Source organism: Hemitrygon akajei, chromosome 2 (assembly GCF_048418815.1).
Source record: "Hemitrygon akajei chromosome 2, sHemAka1.3, whole genome shotgun sequence".
Classification (NCBI taxonomy): Eukaryota; Metazoa; Chordata; class Chondrichthyes; order Myliobatiformes; family Dasyatidae; genus Hemitrygon; species Hemitrygon akajei.
The window spans coordinates 4,205,319-4,221,074 of record NC_133125.1 but is presented as its reverse complement, the minus strand read 5'-3'; the positions used below and the strand labels follow the sequence as shown (position 1 = coordinate 4,221,074).

At 40.0% G+C, this 15,756-nt stretch overlaps 1 long non-coding RNA gene across 1 annotated transcript; it reads right to left on the bottom strand.

The window, feature by feature from the left end:
- Positions 1–671: 671 nt before the first annotated feature.
- LOC140737209 (uncharacterized) lies at positions 672–13,072 on the bottom strand. The gene is made up of 3 exons (XR_012101076.1): positions 12,942–13,072; positions 1,380–2,564; positions 672–1,116 (listed from the first exon to the last, which is right to left on the bottom strand). It is a non-coding gene; the product is annotated as an uncharacterized lncRNA (long non-coding RNA).
- Positions 13,073–15,756: the final 2,684 nt, after the last annotated feature.

Here is a 15,756-nt window from a genome sequence, read left to right as displayed (position 1 = left end):
TAATTGACATGCATATTTATGGAAAGTAGAAGTTTAAATGATCCACAGTTAACTAATAATGGCACAAGTAAGATTTCTAAAGAAATTAATGCTGAGGTTTAACAATATAGGGTTTCAGTGCATTGAATAATTTTGCAAAGACCAAGTGAGCAACATAACAAAAGGTTGAGCGTCAAGTTAACACCAATAATCCAGGTAAAGTGAAGCTAGAAATAACAAGATTAATCAAATATTAGACAATGTTTTTGATATCTCTACAATCAGCCTGGAAGATGTGCGCCTTCAGGGTGTGATCCTGTGGATGATCCGATTCCTCTCCAGTGTCATGGACTGAAGCATCGTGGGAGTTCAGAACATTGAACCAGCAATGTACGCTGCTGTTGAAATAAGCGAAGCTGCAGACTGTAACATCAAAACAGCCAGCTGATGGCCTCCCCTCTCGCTGAGGCATTTGAGGGGAGGGGAGGGGGAGGTTGGATGCTTTGTTGCTTGTGCATGCAAGTGGAGCTTTGGGGTTCTAACGTTTTTCTGTCATTCATTCTTTGGAGTTTTTTTACTGTTTTGTAGATTTCTGCAAAGAGTAAGAATTTCAGCTTGTACGCTCTACACATTTTCTGATATTAAAAGGAAACATTGAAGGTATAAATGTTTTATCATTCAAAACATAGTTATTTAATGGCAAATTGACTTCTTGAACACTCACATTTAATGTCAATAACTTTAGACAACCCAGCTTCAAAACCAAACATTGAAAACAATTGGAAATAAAATACAAGTTCTGAATTTATTGGATCTATGAGAAATATATTCAATCAATTTAAACTTTATTCCAATGCAGCAACGGTCAAGAAAAGTGAGATAAAAGTAGAAACGAATCATGAAATCTTATAAAAGATCAATTGCCACTTGCACTCATTTTGCCAAACATGTAAAGTTATCCTGCCAGGCATCATCTATGGAAAGGAAGAAAGAGTGGACGTTTCACGCTCAGACCTCAGCCTCTGAAACTCTAGAGAAAATATTCCAAGTTTGTCCAATCCAAGAGTTTCTGCAGATGTTGAAAATCTTGAGGAATACACACAAAATTCTGGAGGAACTCAGCAAGTCAGGCAGCATCTGTGGAGAGAAATAAACAGTCAACATTTTGGGTTGAGATCAGGACTGGAAAGGAAGGGGGAGAATAAATCAGAAGAAGAAAATGGGAATTGGAATAAGAATAAATCCTATCAGATTCCTTCTTCTTCATCCCTTTACCTTTCCCAACTATCATTTCCCAGCTTCTTTCTTTATTCCCCTTCTCCCACCAACAACCACTCCCATCACCTGGTCCCACATATAACCTACCAGTTTGTACTCCTTCGCCTCCCCCACCTTCTTACCTTTTTATTCTGCTTCTTCCCCCTTCATTTCCAGTCATGATGAAGAGTCTTGGCCTGAAATATTGACTCTTTATTCCTCTCCATAGATGCTGACTGACCTGCAGAGTTTCTCCAACATTTTATGTGTGTTGCTCTGGATTTCCAGCATCTGGAGAATCTCCCGTGTCAGTAAATTTGTCTTGGAAATTTCCACATCAGGAGAATTGTATCATTCTCTAATGCATCACTATGAACTGTTAATAAATTCAGATTCAAAATATTTTGTCTTTATATATATAAATATATATATTTTAAATTTATTTGTGTGTGTGTGTGTGTGTGCTCTAATTATGGATACTAATAGAATTACACTTTCATTATTGTTAAAATACACATGCAAATATGTATATTTGTGCAATCACAGACATGCGGTAGAGAGCATCCTAACTTAAATTTAGGGGCAACTGCACAGGACCGAAAGAAGCTGCAGGGGGTTGTAAATCTAGTCAGCTCCATCTTGGGCACTAGCCAGGACATCTTCAGGGAGTGGTGTCTCAGAAAGGCAGCGTCCATTATTAAGGACCTCCAGCACCCAGGGCATGCCCTTTTCTCAGTATTACCATCAGGCAGGAAGTACAGTAGCCTGAAGGCACACACTCAGTGATTCAAGAACAGCTTCTTCCCCTCTGCCATCCAATTCCTAAATGGAGATTGAACCCTTGGACACTACCTCAAATTTTTAGTAGAGATTAATTCTGTTTTATGCACTATTTTTAATCTATTCAATATATGTATACTGTAATTGATTTATTTATTTATTATTATTATTACTTTATTTTGTTTTTCCCTGCTAGATTATGTATTGCATTGAACTGTTGCTGCTAAGTTAACAACTTTCATGACACATGCCGGTGATAATAAACCTGATTCTGATTCTGAAGAGGGCACCACAGTAGTATAGCAGTTAGCATGACGCTATTACATGATGTCAGGGTTCGGAGTTCAATCCTGGTGAACTCTATAAGGATCCTGTAAGTTTTTCCTGTGGAATGCATGGGTTTCGTCCAGGTACTTGAGTTAACCTCAGCATTGCAAGGTTTGGATAACTGGTCACTGCAAACTGCCCTGTAGTCAGGTAGGGGTTAAATTGGCGGTTTGATGGATGATGCAGCTCGAAGGGCTGGAATGGCCAATTCTGTGCTGCATCTATAAATAAATATATATAAAGATAAATTAGCATGAATTGTTTAAGATTTGCTTCTGAAAATCAACAGTAGTATCTTATAATTATGCCTTCTAATATTTATTTGAAATGAACACTCAGACCCTTGTATCTGATTAGATTCAAATTCAGATTAATTTATCACAGGTACAGTAGATCCAAACATTCAGTGAAATGATTCATTTCTATTAACAAAAAAAGTATGCAAGAATGTGCTGGGGGGAACCTGCAGGTGTGGCCTGCAACAACATAGCATGTCTTCAATTTTCAACATAATATGCAACAGAGAACAACAATACAGCGCAAAGCAAGGCAACAACAGCAAAACAAGCCCCTTTCCCACCCCACCCTCCCACGTCCCCCTCACACACATGGACCTTCAACGTCAATGAAAGGCCACCTCCAGACCTCCGGTCTTCAGCCCCAGTATCTCAAGCTCACGGACATGGGGCCTCCAACTTCCAGTCACCAGCCAGTTATGATGAAGTTTCTGGTTCCATTACTTTAATAGTTACTCTGACATTTAAAATTAATGGATTAAGTTTAACTTAAATGAAACCCTGCCTGGTTTCCTTGGCTGCGTACCTCTAGGAAAGACACACTCTGGTCCCGCCAAACCTGTGAGATTGAGACGGCTCTCCCACTCCAAACCCGGTTTGTGTGCATGCTGTGCAATTTACTAGCCTGTTATGATTCAGTGCCAAGAAATAACAGACAGCACACTGCATATGACTAAAGAAATTACATTTATGAATCTTAACGTAACTGAAGGGTTGGTAAAGAAAATAAAGAAAGAAACAAAGAGAGCCTATTGTAATTAAATAGTCAAATGTGCACAAGTTGGAGCTCAACTCTTCCAAAGTCATATTCACTGATCCTCAGTCGCCGGCAGCACCTTGCTCTATCCCCACCGTATCGAATCTGACGACCGGTTCTCTCCAGCATCTTCTCTCGTCATCTCCCGCCAAACAAAGTACCTAGCTCATATTTCAAAGAACCCATTATCTCTAACCCAAACGCTACTTCAATAGAAAGACCATTACGTTAGCAGTGAAACGTTCCCCAGAGTATTACATAAAAAAAAACAAAAATGCTGGAAATGTCAGGCCTAATCCCAGTCTCCACCAAGCTAACAGGAGTCACCTTACACCTATTTCTAACTCATCACCTGCAGCCTATCTAAACCCAACTCTCATCCAGAGTCTTTTGTTCACCTGTTGAACCAGCCAGCCTCAACCAGTTGCTCCTAGCCTCCAGTTGCCTTGTTGTGTTTAGTATCTGTTCTCTCTTGTTTTGTGGCCCCTCATGGATTGCTATTTTGCAGATTAATCGTAAAATATAATTTACTGCTAAATCATCTCTGCTGCTCTACTTCTGTCAAGACTCCTCTTTATTTCCTGACAAGAAACTCTCACCAGGTCAATGCTTCAAGTCCAAAGCCCTTCATGAGAGCAAGCATAAAGCATAAAGCATAATGTTAAGCAAGATCTGAAAAAATATACTGTATAAAAGCAGAGGGGAAAATAGGGGGGAGGGGAGTGTAGGGAAAGGAAATATTGTGTTTAATATTGTGAAAATCAAGCAGATTATACTTGGACGAAATGGTCTCTCTCTGCATTTAATAACGAATATGGTACGCTTTTAGACTCAATGCTTTTAAATTTACTTATGATTACTTGATTGAAGTAGAATTAGGAACTTATGGATGGAAATTACACAAATAAAGGACCTTGAATATATATATAATATTGTTTATAGGCCATGGATGACAGCACATTAGTCATTGTATTGCTAAGCTAATTAATTTTGTGAAACACTTTAAAACAGCTCAAGGTTGTATTTCCTACTGGCAGGTCCAGCTTTGTCAGCTTTCAGTGGCAAACCAACTTTTCCATATTTGGGTTTGAACCCTATTCTGGTGATTTAAACAAATAGGTTAATCAACACACAAAGTACAGGAGGAACTAACTCAGCAGCTCAGGCAGCATCTAAGGAAATGAATAAGCAGGCAAAGTTTGGGGCCAAGACTCGTCTTCAGGACTGAAAAGGAAGGGGGATATCGCTGGAGTAAAAGAGTGGGGGGGAGGAGGGGAAGGAGGACAAGCTAAGAAGTGATAGATAAAGACAAGTGGGTAAGAAAGGTAAAGGGCTGGAGAAGAGTAAATCTGATAGGAGTGAAGAGTGGGCCACAGGAGAAAGGGAAGGAGAAGGAGATCAGGGTGAGATGAGAAGAGGTAAGAGACCAGAGTGGCAATAGAAGAGAGGAGGGGAAAGAAAAGTTTATTTTTACCAGGTGGAGAAATCAACATTCACGCCAACAGGTTGGCGGCTACCCAAATGGAATGTAAGGAATTTAGCCTGATCAGTTGGAACATGGGGTGTTGTGGTTTTAGAACAATTATTCAGATGGATGTTAAAACAAGGCCCATTTCAGAAACGTGGAGATTACTCACAAGTAGAGACTCTTCCTGGTGTTCAAGCTAACATAATCCATTAGCTAACACCCTCGTATAACACAACAGCTTCCCACTTGTCTGATTGGTCAACTTGTAATTTCAAAGTTCCAACTCCAAAGTAAATTACAGTGGATTCCGGTTAATTAGGTCACAATGTAGACCAGTACATTTTGTCCTGATTAAGCAGTGGCCTCAATTAGCCAATTTCATGGAAATAGTTAAAACAATATATAAAAAGCCCAAACTACTCTTTAATCGAGCATTAGATGAAAAACATAACAAGTTAGAACACTATCAATACTACTACAGAACTAAAAAAAATGTGTATTAGTTCCTAGTAGTTATCAACAGAGAGATTAATTCAGTGTGCACTGGCGTGTTCTTTTGATTGACACTAAAGGAACACAGTCAGCTCAGACATCTAGTGCAGATAATGGACTACCTTCAAACAATCCTTTCGATGAAGGTCTCCTCCAAATCTTCATTTTCATTCAAGATAATTGTCCATAACTTCAAATTCTTCGTGGTTCCTAACTTGTTGAAGTAGTAGCCTTTTCACTTCAAGGTTTGATGTGTTGTGTGTTCACAGATGCTCTTCTGCACACACCACTGTTGTGCATGTGGTTATTTGAGTTATTGTCATCTTCCTGTCAGCTTGAACCAGTCTGGCCACTCTCCTCTCTCACTAACAAGGCATTTTCACCCAGAGTTCTGGATATTTTATGTTTTCTCACACCATTGATGAGATTCCAGAGACTGTAAATTGTACATTGATGTAAATTCCAGAGACTGTTGTGTGTGAAAATCCCAGGAGATCAGCAGTTTCTGAGATACTCAAACCATCCCATCCGGTACCAACAATTACCCCATAATAAATGTCACTCAGATACATTTCTTCCCCATTCTGATGCTTGATCTGAACAACAACTGAACTTCTTGACCATGTCTGTATGTTTTTATGCATTGAGTTGCTGCCACATGATTTGCTGATTAGATATTTGCAATAATGAGCAGGTGTACAAGGGTACCTAATAAAGTGGCCACTGAGTGCTTTTTTTTGGTTTTCATCAGAAAATGAAAACGTTAGAAGTTAAGGACATTTTAAGGAGGCCGGGAACAAGTCCGGGGAAGAAAGAACAAAGGGAAACATCTGTAAAAGAGCAAATAGTTTGAGAAATTAAATTAAAACTGGCCTAAGGTGTAAGACAAAAGCAGCTGTTGATGGGTCAAAAGGAAACAATAGCACAAAAGCAAAAGAAAATTGAACTAAATTTCCTGGTCTATATTAAGCCATCTAGGCACTGTCCTTGCTGATGTTATGGGATACTCCAATGGGAATTCCTCCCTGAAGGCATCCCAAGTGCTTAGCATCGAGCTCCACTTGACATCATTGCCATAATTTGTTTTGATCGTCCGAGCATGGTGCGGGAAGCAGGAAACAAGAAACAGCCTTGAGGACACACTGCTGAATAAAGAATTTGACAGGTGACCATGCCTTACATCTTGGATTTGCTGAATGACATTAAAAAAAGCCTCAAACTTTCAAAAATACTCCAAAACTGTAAAAACAAATTAACAGAACAATTTAATTTTCCTTTCCAAAAGTAAGCAAGGCACCAAAAACTTAACAACAATTATAATATTTGGCTAAGCTAAATTCATTCAAAAATCTGTGTATTATTTTTATTCTATTTTTGTTTAAAAGTGCAATTAAAATTGTGATTAACTTGCAATTAATTTTTTTAATTGCTCGACAGCCCAAACCCAATTCCCTTTTGAAAATTGCTTTGGAATCAATCCACTACCTTCTGGGCTATGCATTCCAGATCATAACAATTGACACTGCAGAATATTTCTCCACATCTTACTTTGGGCACTTTTGGCAATTATTTTAAATCAATGCCATTTCATTCCTGCCACTGGATTTATTTTCTAGTTGTTATTTTTGGCCTCTCTTAAAGCTAATCTCAGCATGGTCTATTTAAAGGCAAATATCACAGCTTAATCTCATCAATGAGAGTCACCTGGATTTTGGAGTACTGCTATCACCTAGACCACAGGTCAATGCCAAAGATCAAAGCCTAAAGGACGATCAGAAGTCTGGAAATCAAAGGCTGAAGAATGGAGTCTGGAGGCTGGAGACCTTGGGTCAGTCTTGGGGTTGGAGGGCTTTCCATGTGTTTGGATGAGTGTGAGGGAAGAGAAGGTCTGTTTTTTGCAGTTTTGTTTTGTTACTTGTTGTGTTCTATGTTGTTTTGCACTGTGGATATGCTATGTTGCATCTGAATAAATGATGGCATTTGCAGGCTGCCCCCAGCACATCCTTAAGTTGTGTTGGTTGTTGACTTCAAAGTATATGTCATAAGCAAATGAATCTGAATCTTAATGCACCACTTCTACAAAACAACAAATTTCACAACATATGCCAGTGATATTAAACATAATTCTGATTCTAATCTGCATAGCTTCATGAAGGAAAAACCATTATGTTTGTCAAAGTTCATCCAGTTCTTTGAGTATCAGCCTGAATTGGCAGAGAAGAGTGGATTGATGCATAAAATTTAAATATTCAGAAGAATATTCAAATTTTATTTAAATATTCTTTTTCCATCATTTCTTCCACTCATCAGAGATATTTATCAGGAGCACTGCATACACAGCACCTTAGCATTATCAATGATCCCTCCCATCGGTCCAACAATCTCTTTGACCCTCTACTATCATACATGAGGTACCGTAGCATTAGGACAAGAGCTGTTAGGATGGGAAACAGCTTCTTCCCCCAGACTGTGAGACTGCTGAACTCCCTGCCACCATCTGGGTTTCATCAAGTATGAAGCCTCAGTAGCGTGATACTGTTTGCTTTTAACTTGTATTGTACATGCATCTTTTTATTTGTTAACTTACTTGAGGTAATGTTACGTTATCTGTTATGTGTGTGAGGTACATGTACTGTATTGTTCATCTTGGTCCGAGAGAACGTTGTTTTGTTTGATGGTATACATGTGTATGGATGAATAAAAATAAACTGAATTTCAGCTTGGTCTACATGCATTGCAAGATGTTACTCACAAGTCTGGTTCTCATGGCATGAGAAGCACTATATTACTGTGGACCAAAGAATGACTAATTAGCAAGAAGCTATGAGTTGGATCAAAGAGACATTCAGTTAGGAAACCTACAACCAGTGGAAGCATTGACAAACTTCTATAGACGTGGAGTGAAGAGTATATTGACTGGCTACATCGCAGCCTGGCATAGAAGCACCAATGTCCTTGAATGGAAAGTCCTACACGTGGATACAGCCCAGCCCATCACTAGTAAAGCCCTCCCATTGAGCACATCCATCTTCAGGGACCGTCACCACCCAGGCCATGCTCTCTTTTCACTGCTGCCATCAGAAAGAAGATACAGAAACTTCAGGACTTACAACACCAAGTTCAGGAACAGTTATTACCCCTCAGCCATCAGGCTCTTGAACCACAGGAGATAACTTCACTCAACTTCACTTGCCCCATCAGTGAAATGTTGCAACAGTCTATGGACTCACTTTCAGGTATGTTTCATTATTATTAGTTCTTTTTCTATTTGTTGTCTTCTGCACTCCAGTCGAATGCCTTAGTTGGGTGGTCTATCATTGATTCTGGAATGGTTTGAAGTTCGAACCTTGAACTTTAAAGCAGAGCTGAGGGTCATAGGATCATGGAGATAGAGCCTAAGCCCTTCCTACTAGCCGGTCTATCCCAATCATGGTACCCACTCAGCTAGTCCCAATTTCATGGATTTGGCCCATATTCCTCTAAGCTCTGCTCCTCCATGTCCACACAGGGGTCAGTGTGGACATGGTGGAGGATTACAAATACCTGGGGATACAAATTGACAATAAACTGGACTGGTCAAAGAATACTGAGGCTGTCTACAAGAAGGGTCAGAGCTGTTTCTACTTCCTGAGGAGACTGAGGTCCTTTAACATCTGCCGGACGATGCTGAGGATGCTCTACGAGTCTGTGGTGGCCAGTGCTATCATGTTTGCTGTTGTGTGCTGGGGCAGCAGGCTGAGGGTAGCAGACACCAACAGAATCAACAAACTCATTTGTAAGGCCAGTGATGTTGTGGGAGTGAAACTGGACTCTCTGACAGTGGTGGCTGAAAAGAGGATGCTGTCCAAGTTGCATGCCATCTTGGACAATGTCTCCCATCCACTCCATAATGTACTGGTTAGGCACAGGAGTACATTCAGCCAGAGACTCATTCCACCGAAATGCAACACTGAGCGTCATAGGAAGTCATTCCTGCCTGTGGCCATCAAACTTTACAACTCCTCCCTCAGAGTGTCAGACACCTTGAGCCAATAGGCTGGTCCTGGACTTATTTCCACTTGGAATAATTTACTTATTATTATTTAATTATTTATGGTTTTATAATGCTATATTTCTAAACTATTCTTGGTTGGTGTGACTGTAATGAAACCCAATTTCCCTCAGGATCAATAAAGTGTGTCTGTCTGTCTGTCTGTCTTGAGAAGTGCTTCTTAAAAAGTACAATAATAACTGCCTCAACCACTTCTTCTGGCAGCTCATCCTACGTACTCACCACTATCTGTGTTAAAATGTTGCCCCTCAGGACCTCTTAAAATTTTTATCCTTTCACACAAAACCGATGACCACAAGGTTTGGACTGCTCAACCATGGAGAAAAGACTTCTACTGTCCACCTTCTCTATATGTCTCAATTTTAATCACCTCTGGGACTTCCACTCATTCTCCCATGATTCAGGAATTAAGATCTACACTGGCCAACCTCTCCCTGTAACTCAAAGTTTGAAGTAAATTTATTATGTATTTCTCACCATATACTACCTTGAGATTCATTTTCTTGCAGGCATTCACAGTAGAGCAAAGAAATACAATAGAATCAATGGAAAACTACACACAGACTGATGAACTATCAATGTGCAAAAGCAGACAAACTGTATAAATAAATTATTATTAATAATAATAATAATAATAATAAATACTGAGAACAGGAGTTGTAGAGTCTTTGAAAGTGAGTCCATACATGGTTGAGTCAGTTCAGAGCTGAGATGAGTAGTTCAACTCAAGCTTTTTAATCGTGGCAACATCGCCGTAAGTCATTACTGCACACTTACCAGATTAACCACATCTTTTCTATAACAAGGTGACCAAAACTGACACAGTACTTTAAGTATGGCCTCAGCAAAGAGTTAAACAATTGCAACATAATATCTCAACTGCTTTACTCAGCACCTTGACATATAGAGAAATATCTCTACACCACCATCCCTCACTATCAGGAACAGCTGATAGTGAGGAAATGAAAATAAAATTCAGAATCAGAATCAGGTTGTTATTTTCATTCTGTATCATACACTTTATCTCTTTATCTGAAATATTTATTTGACAATTGGTTTGAGTTTAAATAAACATTTGTCTCTCACAGAAATACATCATGTCCCATAAATTAGGTTTTTCATACTTTGGAGAAATTTTACATGAAAATATAGGCATAGTTTTTGTTCTTGTGTTGTCCCAGAGTCAAGAAGCAGCAGGTGCGTGTCATCCACTATTGTGTGTGGTAAAAGCAAAAGATATGAGGCTAGAATTTTTTTTTGTCCATTGTTGATGTACTTTTAGACCTTCAATAGTGTGTGAAATCAACTCCTTAGTTCATGTTTGCAGTGAGTTAATATATCTTTATCAGGAATCAGTTTCTGGTAAATAACAAACACGAGGAAATCTGCAGATGCTGGAAATTCAAACAACAACATACACAAAATGTTGGTGGAACACAGCAGGCCGGGCAGCATCTATAGGGAGAAGTGCTGTCGACGTTTCGGGCTGAGACCCTTCGCCAGGACTAACCGAAAGGAAAGATAGTAAGAGATTTGAAAGTAGAGGGAGGAGGGGGAAATGCGAAATGATAGGAGTAGACCGGAGGGGGTGGGATGAAGCTAAGAGCTGGAAAGGTGATTGGCAAAAGGGATACAGAGCTGGAGAAGGGAAAGGATCATGGGACGGGAGGCCTCGGGAGAAAGAAAGAGGGGGCGGAGCACCAGATGGAGATGGAGAACAGGCAAACAACTAAATATGTCAGGGATGGGGTAAGAAGGGAAGGAGGGGCATTAACGGAAGTTAGAGAAGTCAATGTTCATGCCATCAGGTTGGAGGCTACCCAGCCGGTATATAAGGTGTTGTTCCTCCAACCTGAGTTTGGATTCATTTTGACAGTAGAGGAGGCCATGGATAGACATATCAGAATGGGAATGGGACGTGGAATAAAAATGTGTGACCACTGGGAGATCCTGCTTTTTCTGGCGGACCGAGCGTAAGTGTTCAGCGAAACGGTCTCCCAGTCTGCATCGGGTCTCACCAATATATAAAAAGCCACACCGGGAGCACCGGATGCAGTATACCACACCAGACAGCGCTTCTCCCTATAGATGCTGCCTGGCCTGCTGTGTTCCACCAGCATTTTGTGTGTGTTCTGGTAAATAAACTGATTTTGCTTTTGCTCTCCTGGTTAAACAAAATTTAGTTTACATGGGAGTTTAAACAGGTTGGTTTGTTGCTTTTTTTAAAGCAAATCATAACTTCTATAAGTTAATAACAAAAAAAAGCTGTGAAAATAATTGATTCCACAAAGGCACCCTGGCCTCAGTTCTGAAGGAAAAATAGTTCAGTTCAGGAGAAAATGGTTAAATGTACTGTCATCCTTTAACAAGGAGTTAAGTGCAGCTCAGAATTACATTTGGAACACACAGCTTAAACTTTGTATTGTTCTGTTCTGTAGGTTATCCCTATAAATCATATAAAGTCTATTTGTTATCAATTAGTTAAGAATTATCAATCAAACTGGATTGATTCTCAAACACAAGTTTCATCGCTCACCAATTGCACTGGTGGCCAGAAGGATTTTAATAATTCTCCACTGCATTTAATTCTGAAAACAGAATTCTGGGTGGATGCTACGGAGAAATGATTGGTAAATTATCTTTCAGTCTTGAGGAAGGGCCTCGGCCTGAAATGTTCCTCTCCATAGATGCTGCCCGGTCTGCTGGGTTCATCCTGCATTTTGCATGTGTAACTCTGAATTTCCAGTATCTGAGAATCTCTTGTGCTTATAATTGGGAAATTGTTTCCGGTTCTATCTAATGGAGGGAGGAGGGAAAGATTATGTACCACACACAGCCCCAGGAAGATACACAACACAAAATTTTCTCCTGGCTTGTGATTTCATATCTTGTGATTCAAAAATGCACAGATTTCATAGTAATAGTTAGTTTGAATAATGTAAATATTTTATAGTTACTCCAGTGTGACAGAGTCCTCAGTACTGCAATTTTAATTATTATTTTTTTTCTTTTTCCTACTTACTGTGCCAACAGAACATATTTATTTTTCAATTTAAATCATTTTAAATCCCTCTGCAATACTTAAGTTCAACTCCTCTTTCTCCCATTTCCGCAGCTTTATCCTTTAATTATTTGTACATTATTTTCCTTGGCTGTGGTCTTGTTTCCCATTAAGATGTGTTTATGTTTCAAGCCGTCCTTGCTTCCCACTTCACTTTGCTGGATCTTCGGCATTTCCAGTTCAATACCCTCTATCCTTCAATAATTCCATGCACTCTCTGTCCCGTTAGTAATATCCTCACCTTCAAAGCTTGCTACTAGTCTTTCCTCTTACAGCAGCAAGTTATTTCCTCGCTCATTCTCTTCACAAGAGACATTTTTGGACAATGTCCTGAAACAGTTCTAGCGTTAAATTCTGCTTGCTTTAACACTGAGTTCCTACTGGGCATGGGGCCATCTGCGTTTCATCAATCGGGCCTTTCTGCCTGCACTGGAGGAGTAAGGTTAGCTTTGTAAATTATGTTCATTACTCACGTAACATTCATTGCAGGCCAAGCCAGTTGTGACATAGTTGGTGGTGCTTGTCTCCTGTGGCGACAGTTCTGTGCTTCATGTTTTCAAACATGTTGTGGTAGGCCACAGCACTCTGATCTGAAGCTCTGAACTTCCCGTAGATTACAAATGGAAGAGCTGCGGTGTTGGGAGGAATGCGCTGCTGACTCAGCAGGCATTTTCCTAGCAAGGTCACACTTCCCAACCCTTTTGCATGCACTGAATTTTGTTACTAAAGTAATGTTCACCCTGTTACCTTGCTCCTTCTGTCATCAAGGTTTTCTCTCATCTCTTCTGATTTGGCAGCTGAGGAAGTCCTGTTCGATTCCCTACCTTTTTTTTATTTTAAATAGAAAACAAATATAATATTTTGCAGATTTTGATCAAACTATTGTTATAACTGTAATTATTAACACTTTAGTATCATGATGCTGTTAGTGCTCAGAAAACAAGTTATTGCAATATTACTTGCTGCAGCTGACAGCAGTTTTATTTTTATTTAGAGATAGTGCGATTGCAAGCTTATTTATTTATTTATTTCGAGATACAACACACAACAGGCCCTTCTACCCCTTGTGGCCTCGCTGCCCAGCAGTCCCCAGGACAATTTACAATGACCAATTAACCTACCAGCCAGTGTCTCTTGGCACCGTGGGAGGAAACCGGTTGGGTATGATGTTCTCCTAAGGCAGGGGTTCCCAACATTTTTATGTCATGGACCCCTGCCATTATTCGAGGGGTCCATGGACCCCAGGTTGGGAACCCCTGTCCCAAGGAGTTATTCATTAATGGAGAACACCTGACTTTGTTTAACATGGGCAGCCATCGCATGGTCCTTGGCAGATGGTGGTCAGGGTCCAGTGGCATGGAATGAAGGCCAGCTGGTGATCCTTCACCACTGCAGCCTTCCTCTGCCTTCAACACCATCTTCTGTTAGCTCCACTGTTGAGGTCTTTGTCTGGAAGCTCCCCCTTGCCCTTCCCATCATGGGTGACTCTAGCAGGAGCTAAGCTCTTGGAATCTCAGGAGCTCACAACACTGTCCCATGAGCCCGTGCCACCCAATTACACTCAATAGTCCATGGATCATTTAATTAATGGTACTGCTTCATGGCATAAAAACGGTTGGGAACCCCTGTACTAATCCATATGTCTTAGAAATGCGGGAGGAATTACAAGCAGCAGGAGGAAACCAACATGGTCACAAAGGCTCCTTACATACATACAGTCCGCAGCAGGATGTGAGAGATATTATTGTGACCGGAACAGCTCAGTGCATTTGTCTTACTGGCACTTGGATGAAATAATGAAAACAAAGCGTTCAAGTCCAGTTACAGTAAGCAGTCAGCGTAATGTGACCTTGGCAGTGAATCAGAGAATGATTCAATAAATGTGAATGAAATAAACTGCCCCATTCTCTTATACTGTTTGTGAAATTTTTCCCAAAAATGACCGCAAAGCTTTATCAAGCTGTTAGTAATTCCGAATTTGACAATATCTTATGGCTGAACAAAATGAATACACAAGAGATTGGAGAAATGTGAGCTAAAGGTAAAAAGTCCTGAAAGTACTGTACATTGGAGGTAGAGGCACATTCAATGCATCCATTGGATTATCTCATGTCAGATTAAATACTGATTTAACATTGAATAATCAATAACTATTTCTCTCTCTCTTCCTCTCTCTGTCTCCCTCACACCAACAGACACTATTTAATCACTACTGCTCTCCATTCTATCAGACATCTCACTTCTCTATACTCCACACTTTGTATTCTCAGATCCCCAACTCCACACTTCTATTCTAGCTTGCTGTCGGATGATAGATTGTTATATACAGTGGATTCTCGTCTATTGGGACAAATTTCAAAAGAATATGGCAGCCCAGATTAATTCCTCTGTCAATAACTATTAAGTACTAATACACAGGTGATAGTTTTGTAGAATTAGAACAGAACTGTATTGTCGTTGCTCAAGGCAACAAGCTTGCGGTGCTGCTCCAGTCCTTGCAGATCAGCTTTTTAAAATGCATGCAGTCTGGCTTACTATCCCACATTTATGTTCAACTAATGACTTGATGGTCCGTACACTCAAAGGCCATTGGCTAGCCAGGGTGTAGCATTATACAGCTGCACAACAGCCCTTGGGAAGAAGCTGTTTTTCAGTCTTACTGTCTTGGCTAAGATGTTTTTGTATCTCCTACCAGATGGAAGGAGATTGAACAGACAGTCTCCAGGATGGGATGGGTCTTTAATGATATTAGAAGTGTGCTGAGGACATCGAGAGTTGTAGATTGTCTCCAGGATCAGTAGTTAAGTCCCAATGATGTGCTGAGTCATCCTAACCACCCGTTGGAGTGCTTTGTGATCTGTCTTACTGCAGCTAGAGTACTACACTGTCATTCTGTACATGCTCTTCATCACACATCGATAAAAGTTGACCAGTAGTTTTTGAGGCTGATCTCCTTAAGCACCTCAGGTATTGACGTTGTTCTAATTTGTTCTGTATTTCATTTAAATACATAATTTGTTACTCAGTTAAATGGTAAATTGTCTTTTTAAAATATTTATAACTACTTCCATGAAACATTGGCTAATTGGGGAAGCTGCTTAATTGGCCCAAGATGTATTGGTCCCAGTGCATACCAATTAACTGGAATCAACTTTATATGAATTATAGGAAAAACCTATAGGAAAGGATATATCTATGTTCTCTCATGATGAAAATTTAACTCTATTGACTCTCCACTATAAAACCATAAGACATAGGAACAGAATTGGGCCATTCAGCCCATCGAGT